Source organism: Rattus norvegicus, chromosome X, assembly GCF_021556685.1.
Source record: "Rattus norvegicus strain SHRSP/BbbUtx chromosome X, alternate assembly SHRSP_T2T, whole genome shotgun sequence".
Classification (NCBI taxonomy): domain Eukaryota; kingdom Metazoa; phylum Chordata; class Mammalia; order Rodentia; family Muridae; genus Rattus; species Rattus norvegicus.
The window spans coordinates 21,844,381-21,856,769 of NC_141554.1; the positions used below are offsets into that span (position 1 = coordinate 21,844,381).

Consider the following 12,389-nt stretch of genomic DNA (forward strand, 5'->3'; position numbering starts at 1 on the left):
GCCTCCTGAAATGCCTTGTGTTGTCCCCAGAAGTACGTGCATATTTGAGAATATTTTATTAGTGGATAACTTATAAAGCCCATAAGAATATTCCCGCTAGGAACTCTTGAAGAGTACAAGGATCAGATGCAGACTTTTGATGTCATAGGACCTGCACAGGTATCTTCAACACACCTGTGGGGGTGAAGGTGGAGAACCAGCTCAGTGGTTAAGAGCACTTGCTGTTCTTGCAGAGAAGCCAACTTCAAACAAAACAGTTGAAAGACCCCCAGATTTTGGGGAGACTCTCGCTCCAGTCACGGGTTGAAGTACCCCCAGGAAACACGAGAAGCCGGTCTTGATGTAATCAACAAGAGGCAGTTTTATTTACGAGATCTCGGGCTGACACGTATCTCACACAGGAGATTGAGTCAAGCCCGGAGCCTCTCTAGGCAGGAGCTTATATAGGGAAAACCAGGGGTTTCGTGTGAATACACATAATTGGCTAATACAAAGGGTGCACAGTTACTTTTGGCACGGAGTTACATCAACAAAGCATACGTGTAATCTAGCATCTCAGCAATGTGGGCAGGGCAACTCATCTCACTGCAGCAGGGGGATGACCCATCCTCAGGGAGTGAAGGAAGGGGAGGGGGTGGCTCCAGATGTCCAGTGTCCTTGGGAGTTGATAGTCGGGCCAGTGAGCCCTATCTCAAATTCTCTCAGGCATGTCTGGACTTTGTTCATGACTAACTTTTAGAAATTTTAACCCTTCATTCCCCTGTACTCCTTGTGAATAGTCCTAATCTTAGGACTCCATGATGAATCTAGCGTCTAGTGGCTCTTCACTCCGTACAGCCCGATACTGTTGTCTCAACATAAGGACTTGTATAGCACTAATCCGTTCCCTAATAAAAGCAAAAAGGCGGTTAATGATGTAGGGCCCAACAGTGAGCAAAAGGAGGAGGATAATCAAGGGACCAGCTAAAGCTGACAGCAGGGTGGTAAGCCATGGGGACCTATCGAACCAGCTTTGAAAACAGTTATTAGTGGTTTCTCGTTCTCGTCGTCTCTTGTCCAACCTCTCCCTAAGTTTAGCCATAGAATCTTTAATGGTCCCGGAGTGATCGAGGTAAAAACAACATTCTTTTCTCAAAGCAGCACATAGCCCTCTTTCTTTAAGGAATATCAGGTCTAATCTTCTCCTATTTTGAAGGACTACCTCTGAGAGGAAGGTTAGGTATTCTTGGAGGTCAGCTAAAAAGTCTTTAGGATTCCAGTCTGAACACTATCTAAACCTATACACCAAGGTCATGACTATCTTAGAACTTTTAAACTTATGGTCCCTGAGGCACAGTCCCAAGAAGTGTTAGGAGTATTAACATATGTAATGTTACATCATTTGTAATAGAAATCAAGCCTATCTCTATATTTTTCTCGATGGAACCAGGGCAAACATGAAATTCTTGTTTCTAAAGCACACTCCTCAAGTGAGCATTATAGCAACATCCCAGTCACGTCTCTGATGTATCCACTTATCTGATGTGCAAGTCTAGGGAGCTTTTTGAAGATATGAGTGTCCCTCTAGGTCCCAGCTCTCAGCCCCAACGGCTAGTATGCGGCTGGTGAGGGCTGAGAATTGACGGCTGTCAGGGTGGTCAGCAGCATCAGGTACGGTCCTGGGCTCCGTGTCATTGTATGTACCTACAGTCTCTGACCTGGAACGGATGAGATGTCTCGGAGGTCCCTGGGGCATAGGCTGCTGCCAGCTGTGAGCAGATTTCTTTCTGTGTCACCTGTAGGTCTTTTAGCCTGACACATAAATCATTATTACTATGACATGTTGGTTCAGTAACATCATCTAATACAGTCAGAGGATCTGAGGCCCCATATAAGATCTCAAAGGGGGTAAAGCTGAATCTGGAAGGGATATTTCTTGCTCTGAAGAGAGCGAGAGGGAAGGAGTGTCACCCAGTCTGTGCCAGTCTCCATGGTCAATTTGTTTAGGGTCTCTTTTAGAGTTCTATTTATTTACTCTACCTGTCCTGAACTTTGAGGTCTGTAAATACAATGTAATTTCCAATCGACCTCTAAATACTTGGCCACACCCTGGCTTACCTTGGCAACGAAAGTAGGGCCGTTGTCTGACCAGATTACCTTGGGCATTCCAGACCTGGGGAAGATTTCTTCCAGTATCTTCTTGATGATTGTAGAGGCCGTCTCTTAGTCCAATCCCAGTTCCCAGTGGCTGTCTCTTGTAGGCCTGTAACCAGGATAGGCTCCTGCATAGCCATTTTCTGAGCCACTTTATCTGCTTTGTTACTGTCCTATGCCACTGAATCTCTTCTTTCTGATATCCTGAGCAACGAATAGTACTCACAGTTGTTGGCTTCACCAGGGCATCCAAGAGATGGTAAAGGCATCTGCAGTGCTGATGTGCTGGGGGGTAGAAGTTCAGCCATCCCAGATGACATTGTGTTGTCCACCACGGCAGCACCCACTTATCTCTGACCTTCATGAAGAGAACTGTTTCCGTCTGTGGACAAGGTCTTCGGCTTTCAGCAGGGGTCAATCAGCCAGTCGCAGAGGTCTTTCCTCCACCCATGGGCTTCTGCCAGTGCTTGACACTTGTGCTGTGGTGGCTCCAGGTCAGGATTGGGCAGCAAGGTGACCAGATTGCCCCCAACAGGTAGAGAATCTAGTCCATGTCAGCTGATCAGTGATCCCATCCTCTGGGACATTTCATTTAAAGGCAAAACATCAGCCACTCTACCGAAGTTTAAGTCCTGGATTAGGTGATAATTGTCAGAGCCCGGCTAGCAGGAATGATGTGTTCCAGGCAGAACGGCACTAAGCCACACACACACATCTCCCAGCATCAGGTACTGGTGCACTGAGACAGGTCTTAAGCTCCACATACACAGTCTGTAGATATGCATACACATGGCCTCACCCAGCCATTTTAGCCCACACAAGCCATTTTGGAGAGTAATTTTCTCATGAGCAAGGGATAGGGGCAGTCAGGGATGACCATGAACTAGTGGGTGGGTTACCCGGCCCACGCCAAGGTCCACTGTTCTTCGGGCAGTCCATAAGTATTGTTCGTTGCCAGTAGCCCCTTGCACTCAAGGTCTTTGGATATTGACCCACTGCGGGGGGGGGCATAGGAGCACAGAGCATTGGGTCCCTGTATCCACACTTCCCTTCTATCTCTGTACATAGCCAGCACACTAGGACCAAGAAGCTCTCCAGTGGCCCCTCTTGTTCTTTCTTGGGCAGTCCCTGACCCAGTGTCCTTTTTCTTCGTATTAGGCACACCGATCTTTAGCCAGGAATTCTCTTCTGTTGCCAGGTACTATCTTCCTAGGTTCCCTAACTACTGTGGCCAGTATATGTTCCTCTCTTGTCTCTTTCTCTTCCTCAGTCTCTCTGTCTGTATCTTCTTTTACAGCTATTAGTTGCTGTCTACTTTTGTGCACCGACCCTGAACCATATATCAACCTTATTTTCTCTGCAACTTACAACAACTCTCTCAGTGACTTAGCTTAACCCTTCAAGTTTCTGTAACTTTTTCTTTATATTTTTTTTCTTACTTTAGCCAAATTGGTGGGGCATTTTCTAGCCCCTCTGAGACCCACCCTTGGAGCCTGGCGGCAGACCTGGCACTCCCTACCTTTAGGCGTTTTGAAGTCAACAGGCAGAAGTGAGGGCCTTCCATCCATCCGTGTCTGGCCTCTAGTAGGATTCTGTCTTTCCTCGGTGATAAAGAAGACCTGTAACAGTTACTAACAAGCATCTCAAATGGGATGGTGAGAAAACAAGGGAATCTTGAGAATAGAGGTCCACTGAAGAGGACAAATAGCATTTAGTCACACAGCTAAACCAGGAGGCCTTCTTGGGACAAAAAGGCCGTTGTAGAAATAAGCACAAGCTTTGTTCCTGTGAAACAGAAAGGCAAGCAGAGAGGCAGCTGATCTGTTATCGACTATCTCTCTGGACTTAGATTTTCCCTTAAGGAGTACCTTCCTTTAGTGTCAGCTCAGTGGCTTTATCGCTCAAGAGACCCATCCTCTAAATGGCACTAGGCTTCCAGTAAGAACTAATAACAAAACGATAGAAAGACAGTTAGAACCTGGGTGTTAGATACTAAGCAGCTGACAAAAGAATTGTAACCAGTTCACCTGGGGCTTTCAGGACCTCAGTAGCAGCCCTTTACCAAACTTTCTCAGTGGGCTAAAGGCCCATGGAAAAGAAAACATTAATCCTGACCTTGGCCACAGCCAAAGACTGAATTCTAAATTTTGACTGGCAAAACAAAGTTCTTCACAGTTTGTTGCAGATTCTTTAAAACTATTTTAGGGGCTTCTCTGCCCCCCAACCTGGGGCATTTTGACCACAGGGGCAGGAACTGGCTGCTGTGGGGATAGGATCAAAGGCACTCTCCATGTCAATGATGACTAACAGGGAAGGTTACTTAGTGTTGGAGATCAACTCCTCTCTTGGAATAGGGCCAGCAGATAAGGCAGGCTCCCTTAAAGAACTTCTCTTAATGAACACTCTCCTTTTGTGAGCAAGTGTTGAAGGTCTGGCCACTGAAGGCAGCAACTGGAATTTTTTTTTTCAGGGCCTAAAGTCTCATAATACAACCACTAACTCTACGCTATCTTTGTTGTCAAAGCGCCAACCCCAGCCAGCCTCCTTACCTTGAAACTCCTCTTACACTGGCTTGGCCAGAGCTGCGCTGCTGCCCACGCGCAGCCTGTAGCTTGCTAGCAGGCCTGTATGCTCACCACCCTCAGCCCCTACATTTTCCCACTCTGTGTTGTCCCTTCCTTAGAAGCTGTGAATGTTTAAGCAACAGGGAGAATTTTTCTTCAGGATCTAAGGTAAAGCTTTCAGGTTCTTGTTAATGCCTGCTTCAGACGGATCACTCGCTAACCTGGAGTCCTTCATACACAACGGTTAACAGCAGCTGGGCTGGACAATGGGAGTAAAGAGAGGGGCAGCTCTCCTTGGGGAGGAGGCTCAAGAGAGAAAGATAAAACTCCCCGGCAGAAAACAATTTCTCTCAAGCAAATTATTTTTAACTTTTAAGTTAAGCACCAGGAGGACCAAGTAAAACTCTATGACGAACAAAGCAAACAGTTTCATGATTTCAAACACAGTCAGTCCAAGATTTCAAACACAGTCGTCAGTCCAAGATTTCAAACACAGTCGTCAGTCCAAATTCAAAAACGAAACAAAAGCCAAAAAGACACTCGACAATACCACAGAAAACAAACCAGACAAACAAGACCAAGACAAAGCATCCTATAACCAATTTCCACAGATGCCTGGTACCTTCAGTACCTGGCCCAAACTGCAGCTTAACCTTAGCTGCTTCTGGGATACCAAACACAGAAACAGAATACAGACAACAGACACTAACACATCTAAGCACACTTGTCCATGCCTATACTTAAATAGGCAGCCGAACACGACCTCCAAAGTCAAGTCACAGTCAGATCTCTTTGACTGTCACCTGCCGGGTCCTCCCGACAAAAGTCGGCTCGTGGGACGTCTCCCAGAGCTGGGGCGTCCTCACTTCCACTATCTAAAAAAAGAACAAAAAGAAAACAGCTATTCGAAGTAGAAACCCAGTACCTACTCACAGGCGTCTGTCCGGGGTGGGAAGCCCTTCCATCCAAGCACACTTAAATACGGGGTAGGAAGCCCATCTACCCAAGTGTACTTAAAAACGACGGGGTGGGAAGCCCATCCACCCGAGTGTACTCAAAAACAACGGGGTGGGAAGCCCATCCACCCGACTGCGCTCAAAAACAACACAGAGTGGGAAGCCCATCCACTCGAGTGCACTCAAAAACAACGGGGTGGGAAGCCCATCCACCCGAGTGCGCTCAAAAACAACACAGAGTGGGAAGCCCATCCACTCGAGTGCACTCAAAAACAACACAGAGTGGGAAGCCCATCCACTCGAGTGCACTCAAAAACAACGGGGTGGGAAGCCCATCCACCCGAGTACACTCAAAAACAACAGAGTGGGAAGCCCATCCACTCGAGTGCACTCAAAAACAACGGAGTGGGGAATCTTCTTCTGCCCAGACAGTGCACCAAGACCTTAAACCGGTACTGAAAAACACAGACTACAGGACTTAATTCACACACACACTACTCTCACACTCACACAGCGGCCGCTTTCCAGCACTCACACTAACGTACCTCCAAGAGGCATTCGGATCTCCGGGGGTTACGCTCCGATCCCGGACGAGCCCCCAATGAAAGACCCCCAGATTTTGGGGAGACTCTCGCTCCAGTCACGGGTTGAAGTACCCCCAGGAAACACGAGAAGCCGGTCTTGATGTAATCAACAAGAGGCAGTTTTATTTACGAGATCTCGGGCTGACACGTATCTCACACAGGAGATTGAGTCAAGCCCCGAGCCTCTCTAGGCAGGAGCTTATATAGGGAAAACCAGGGGTTTCGTGTGAATACACATAATTGGCTAATACAAAGGGTGCACAGTTACTTTTGGCACGGAGTTACATCAACAAAGCACACGTGTAATCTAGCATCTCAGCAATGTGGGCAGGGCAACTCATCTCACTGCAGCAGGGGGATGACCCATCCTCAGGGAGTGAAGGAAGGGGAGGGGGTGGCTCCAGATGTCCAGTGTCCTTGGGAGTTGATAGTCGGGCCAGTGAGCCCTATCTCAAATTCTCTCAGGCATGTCTGGACTTTGTTCATGACTAACTTTTAGAAATTTTAACCCTTCACAGTCACACACAAGAGGTGGAGATGGAGTAGGGGTAGGAAGAGAGAAGAAAAGAGGAGAGGATTTTGAATATTTTGGGAGTAAATACCCACCCAGATCAGAAGTTGATACTATTTTGTCAAGAGTGGGAAAAAATGAATTAAAGTTTCAAATAGGCCAAAAGTAAAAAATCCCTTGGAAAGTTTTTCTGTGATTTCCTTTCCTATTGTAGTTCTGGATTTTGCCGTTGTGGGGGATGTTTGAAGACTGAAGCAGAGTAAGGAAATCTGTGTCCACCTCCTAATTCACTTAGAGGAGGAAGGACTTGGACGATGTTGTCAATAAAAAGAATGAAAACAATGCATGGGCCTATCGATTAACTCACTATTTCAGTAAATTATTTTTATTACTGAATGTTTTCATTTGGTAAAAATGTTCTCTGGGCCTTTGTGAGGTACAAGACAAAAGCAGCATTTTTTTTTTCCTTTTCTACTATGAGACATGAGGGGAAAAGCAAGCTCAGGGGCCAGCAAGAAGGAAGGCTCTGTTGAGAGAGTGCAACGCAACAGTGAATGGTCAGAAGCTTTTCAAAGTCATAGAATTTGACATGATTGTGAAGCACCTTTAGAAAGGAGGCATGCACAGTGCCAATTGTGACAACCTATGATTTTCTTTGTACTTTTAAAAGATTGGTGTTCAGATCTAATTTAAATGATTCACATGAATTCAACAGCCATGGATTTGGAGTGTAGCTGCAAGGGAGTTGCTCAGAAAACAAATGTACAAATGTGTTGAATATCTGCACACACACACACACACACACACACACACGGAGCCAGGTGTGCATTCAGTTTCAGAGCTTTGGTTTTAGAATTTGTTGAAATACTTCGTGATCCAAGTTAAATATCTTACTATGCTAAGAAGAACGCACACAAACTGGCTTACAGTCCTGGTAACTTTGGAGACAGGGAGAGGGGTTCCAAGTGAGGGCCTTCATGAGTCGCAGAGTGAGTTCAAGGCCATTCTGCATAACTTACTGACAAACAGTGAGCCATGTGTCCACTTAGCAGAAGTATTTTATTTTGTGAGGATATAGTTATACATGTGGAAACAACTTTTATTTTTTTTTTTGGTTGGTTTTTTTTTCCCAGAAACACTCAAATTTCAGTCAATCAGAGTAGTCTACATCATACTCCTGCTCTCAGCTGCAGTGACACGACTTAACTTTGCCACTAGCTTCCGCTATAAATGTGACTCTCATGAGCGATCCCATTGTGTGAGAATATCTCCCCCTCCCCCACCCTCCTTGTTCCGGTTGGCTGGGTGAGAGGAAAGAGTTCACTTGCTGGGTGTAAGCATCCAGCCATGTACGCAGGGCTTGGTTTGCCAGCCAATGGTCCATGAAGGATGTGGGTGGAGAGGAGGAAGAGGACAGCAGTCAAAGTTGTATTTCTTTGTTCTTGTAACTTCACTTGTTTACTCCTAGACCTGACATCTGTTTACCGGCTGCTCCTGCCTTTGCTTACTGTTCTCTTTCAAATCTGTTAAGATCACCTTGACTCAGCAGATCTGTAATCCATTGCAAGAAAGAAAATAAAGACACTGGAAGAGAGGCTTTGTTGAAGATCCCCAGTCTCGATGTTGATTATCGATCAGGTGATTAAGGCAGATGAAGAGGTTTCTTTTTGAAAACCAAAGCCTCTGATTGTGTCTCTCCAGTGTGCCCCTAAAGGGGTTGGGAAATCAATACCCTCAATCAGAGTAGAGAGCATTTCTCTGTCAGTCACACCGCTAAAGTGATTAGAATTGAGTCATAAGGCAATGAATAACTCACACAGGCTTCCTGCTCCTCTTTTTCACCTCATAGACAGCCTAATGAACTCTCTAAGCTGAAGGGACAGGCTTAGAACTCTGGGAGCACAATTAACATAGCTTCAGATAGCAGCAAGCTCCTGACAGTCAAATGTAAAGATGTTATTTTCTATCTATGAAAAGTCTCACGCCAGGGAAGTCTTCAGCCTGACAAGCAACTACAAGAAGGTAATAACATCTTTAAATGAACTTGTAGACTTATCACTGCAATCAGCACAGATAAATCTTTTATCAAATGACCTCATGAGGGAACAATGACAAACCTCCTACATGCAGAGCACATATGTAAGTGTGTGTGTGTGTGTGTGTGTGTGTGTGTGTGTGTGTGTGTGTGTGTACTTTTGGAGATGAGAGTACAGCTTATAGGAGTCAGTTCCCTATTTCCATCATGTGGTTCCCAAGATTCAAACTCTCAGTGTTAGATTTGTTACCAAGTAACTTTACTACTGAGATGTCTTGCCAACCCCATATAATTTTCGAAAACACATTTTTGTTTTTCTATGGACATACAGTGGCTTCTGGAAAACATGGGATTCACTCTTACCCTTGGGGCTGGGCTTAGAATCCTACACATGTAAATGTAGGCTTAGATTTTTTTTATTATTTTTTTTTATTAACTTGAGTATTTCTTATATACATTTCAAGTGTTATTCCCTTTCCCGGTTTCCGGGCAAACATCCCCCTCCCCCCTCCCCTTCCTTATGGGTGTCCCCCTCCCAACCCTCCCCCCATTGCCGCCCTCCCCCCATAGTCTAGTTCACTGGGGGTTCAGTCTTAGCAGGACCCAGGGCTTCCCCTTCCACTGGTGCTCTTACTAGGATATTCATTGCTACCTATGGGGTCAGAGTCCAGGGTCAGTCCATGTATAGTATTTAGGTAGTGGCTTAGTCCCTGGAAGCTCTGGTTGCTTGACATTGTTGTACTTTTGGGGTCTCGAGCCCCTTCAAGCTCTTCCAGTTCTTTCTCTGATTCCTTCAACGGGGGACCTATTCTCAGTTCAGTGGTTTGCTGCTGGCATTCGCCTCTGTATTTGCTGTATTCTGGCTGTGTCTCTCAGGAGCGATCTACATCCGGCTCCTGTCGGTCTGCACTTCTTTGCTTCATCCATCTTGTCCAATTGGGTGGCTGTATATGTATGGGCCACATGTGGGGCAGGCTCTGAATGGGTGTTCCTTCAGTCTCTGTTTTAATCTTTGCCTCTCCCTTCCCAGCCAAGGGTATTCTTTTTCCTCATTTAAAGAAGGAGTGAAGCATTCACATTTTGATCATCTGTCTTGAGTTTCGTTTGTTCTAGGGATCTAGGGTTAATTCAAGCATTTGGGCTAATAGCCACTTATCAATGAGTGCATACCATGTATGTCTTTCTGTGATTGGGTTAGCTCACTCAGGATGATATTTTCCAGTTCCAACCATTTGCCTACGAATTTCATAAAGTCATTGTTTTTGATAGCTGAGTAATATTCCATTGTGTAGATGCACCACATTTTCTGTATCCATTCCTCTGTTGAAGGGCATCTGGGTTCTTTCCATTTTCTGGCTATTATAAATAAGGCTGCGATGAACATAGTGGAGCACGTGTCTCTTTTATATGTTGAGGCATCTTTTGGGTATATGCCCAAGAGAGGTATAGCTGGATCCTCAGGCAGTTCAATGTCCAATTTTCTGAGGAACCTCCAGACTGATTTCCAGAATGGTTTTACCAGTCTGCAATCCCACCAACAATGGAGGAGTGTTCCTCTTTCTCCACATCCTCGCCAGCATCTGCTGTCACCTGAGTTTTTGATCTTAGCCATTCTCACTGGTGTGAGGTGAAATCTCAGGGTTGTTTTGATTTGCATTTCCCTTATGACTAAACATGTTGAACATTTCTTTAGGTGTTTCTCAGCCATTCGGCATTCCTCAGCTGTGAATTCTTTGTTTAGCTCTGAGCCCCATTTTTTAATAGGGTTATTTGTTTCCCTGCGGTCTAACTTCTTGAGTTCTTTGTATATTTTGGATATAAGGCCTCTATCTGTTGTAGGATTGGTAAAGATCTTTTCCCAATCTGTTGTTTGCCGTTTTGTCCTAACCACAGTGTCCTTTGCCTTACAGAAGCTTTGCAGTTTTATGAGATTCCATTTGTCGATTCTTGATCTTAGAGCATAAGCCATTGGTGTTTTGTTTAGGAAATTTTTTCCAGTGTCATGTGTTCCAGATGCTTCCCTAGTTTTTCTTCTATTAGTTTGAGTGTATCTGGTTTGATGTGGAGGTCCTTGATCCACTTGGACTTAAGCTTTGTACAGGGTGATAAGAATGGATCGATCTGCATTCTTGTACATGTTGCCCTCCAGTTGAACCAGCACCATTTGCTGAAAAGGCGATCTTTTTTCCATTGGATGGTTTTGGAACAACTTTTAAAATGGTCGTTCCTCATTCCTTCTGCCATGTCCCATAAGCACAGTGCTAAGTTCAGGAATGTGACCTTATCCCAGGTCTGAAACAATTAGCACGTAACTAACTACTCCTTGGCTACAGTGATTGATTCGGGATACAGTGATTTGGTCTCAAAAACTTTGCCGAGAACTCTGAGTGAGACACAATTCTTTCTCTCTTCTTCCCATGAGGAAGGAACTGTACTTGGAAGCTGTTATTACAGTTTACCATCACCAAGAGATGGCCTGCCGATGAATAAAACCAGTAGCAGGGCAGCCATGTTTGATAGCCTGTCTTTTTAGTTACACAAGCCGTTCAAGTTCCAATTTTGTTTAAGCCAGTTTGAGTTTTCTGTTATTTGCACTTGGGAACAGTTTTTGTTGTCCAGATAAGTTCTCCTTATGTAGCCCACACTGTCCTCAAACTTGTGATTTTTCCTGCCTCAGTTTCCTGAGTGTTGGTGTTATGGGCATGTGCTTTGATATTTAGTTAATTGTAAGCATCTTGACAAGAACCTTTCCTTTATCGCAATGATCAGAGCCTGTGACAGGCCCTCTGCACTGACTCATTCAGTATTAATTATAACCTTTATTGTGTGTCTTCCTGTATTTTGGAAGGGGAATGGATTATGCATCTACTTTTCACTTTTTGGCAGCCTGAGTTCTAAGTGTGACCTAAGTTGGAAACAGGGCTAGCTTGAGGCTTGCCTCTGGTTATGAAGTAGCCGGTATAGAAGCAAGTCTTAAGTCTGTTCAGTAGTGCAGATCATAGTGGGGGATGGTGCAGTCTCAGAATCAACTGCTAGGGTGGCAGCTGTGTTGTTTGGTAGACGGAGCAACTGTTTGGTGGCGTCTTTCTATGGTGTGGATTTGGGGAGCATTCCTCCAAGCAATATCTAGATCCCTTTTCTCTACCCTACTACTGATAACTCCATAAGCCATTTAAATATCACTAATCCTTTCATGCTGAAATTAGCTAGAAACGATTCCATTCTTGAAGTAAACTCTGGTCATTGAGGAGCCTCCAGGCCTATGACCCTGTGCTCAGGGTCATGAGGGTCAGATTGTGTGGCAGAAATACGGCAGAAGCTTACAAGTGTGCTTATTTCTAGGTATTCATAGTTATTTCTCCCCCTGCTAAGACTGCTTTTTTTTCCTGACCTGTCTAGACGAGTCCTAATCCAGTCTGGTAGCCTATGAGCAGTTTCGTGCACTCTAACGTCATTATTCTCCTGCTGACATTTTCCTTCAACTCCACCCTCCAATAATAGGCTTCTTGACTGAGGCACATCCATTATTGTTACCAGCAAAAGGAATTATGGGGGGGTCAGAGGAGTCAGTATGATGCCTGTGAAGTTTGAACATTTCCAAGCATT

At 45.1% G+C, this 12,389-nt stretch overlaps 1 long non-coding RNA gene across 1 annotated transcript; it reads right to left on the bottom strand.

Moving 5' to 3' along the window:
- Nucleotides 1-337: 337 nt before the first annotated feature.
- Nucleotides 338-6,747, bottom strand: LOC147998159 (uncharacterized). Its single transcript, XR_015646486.1, has 2 exons — nucleotides 6,199-6,747; nucleotides 338-1,791 (listed from the first exon to the last, which is right to left on the bottom strand). It is a non-coding gene; the product is annotated as an uncharacterized LOC147998159 (long non-coding RNA).
- Between the last annotated feature and the right edge of the window lie 5,642 nt (nucleotides 6,748-12,389).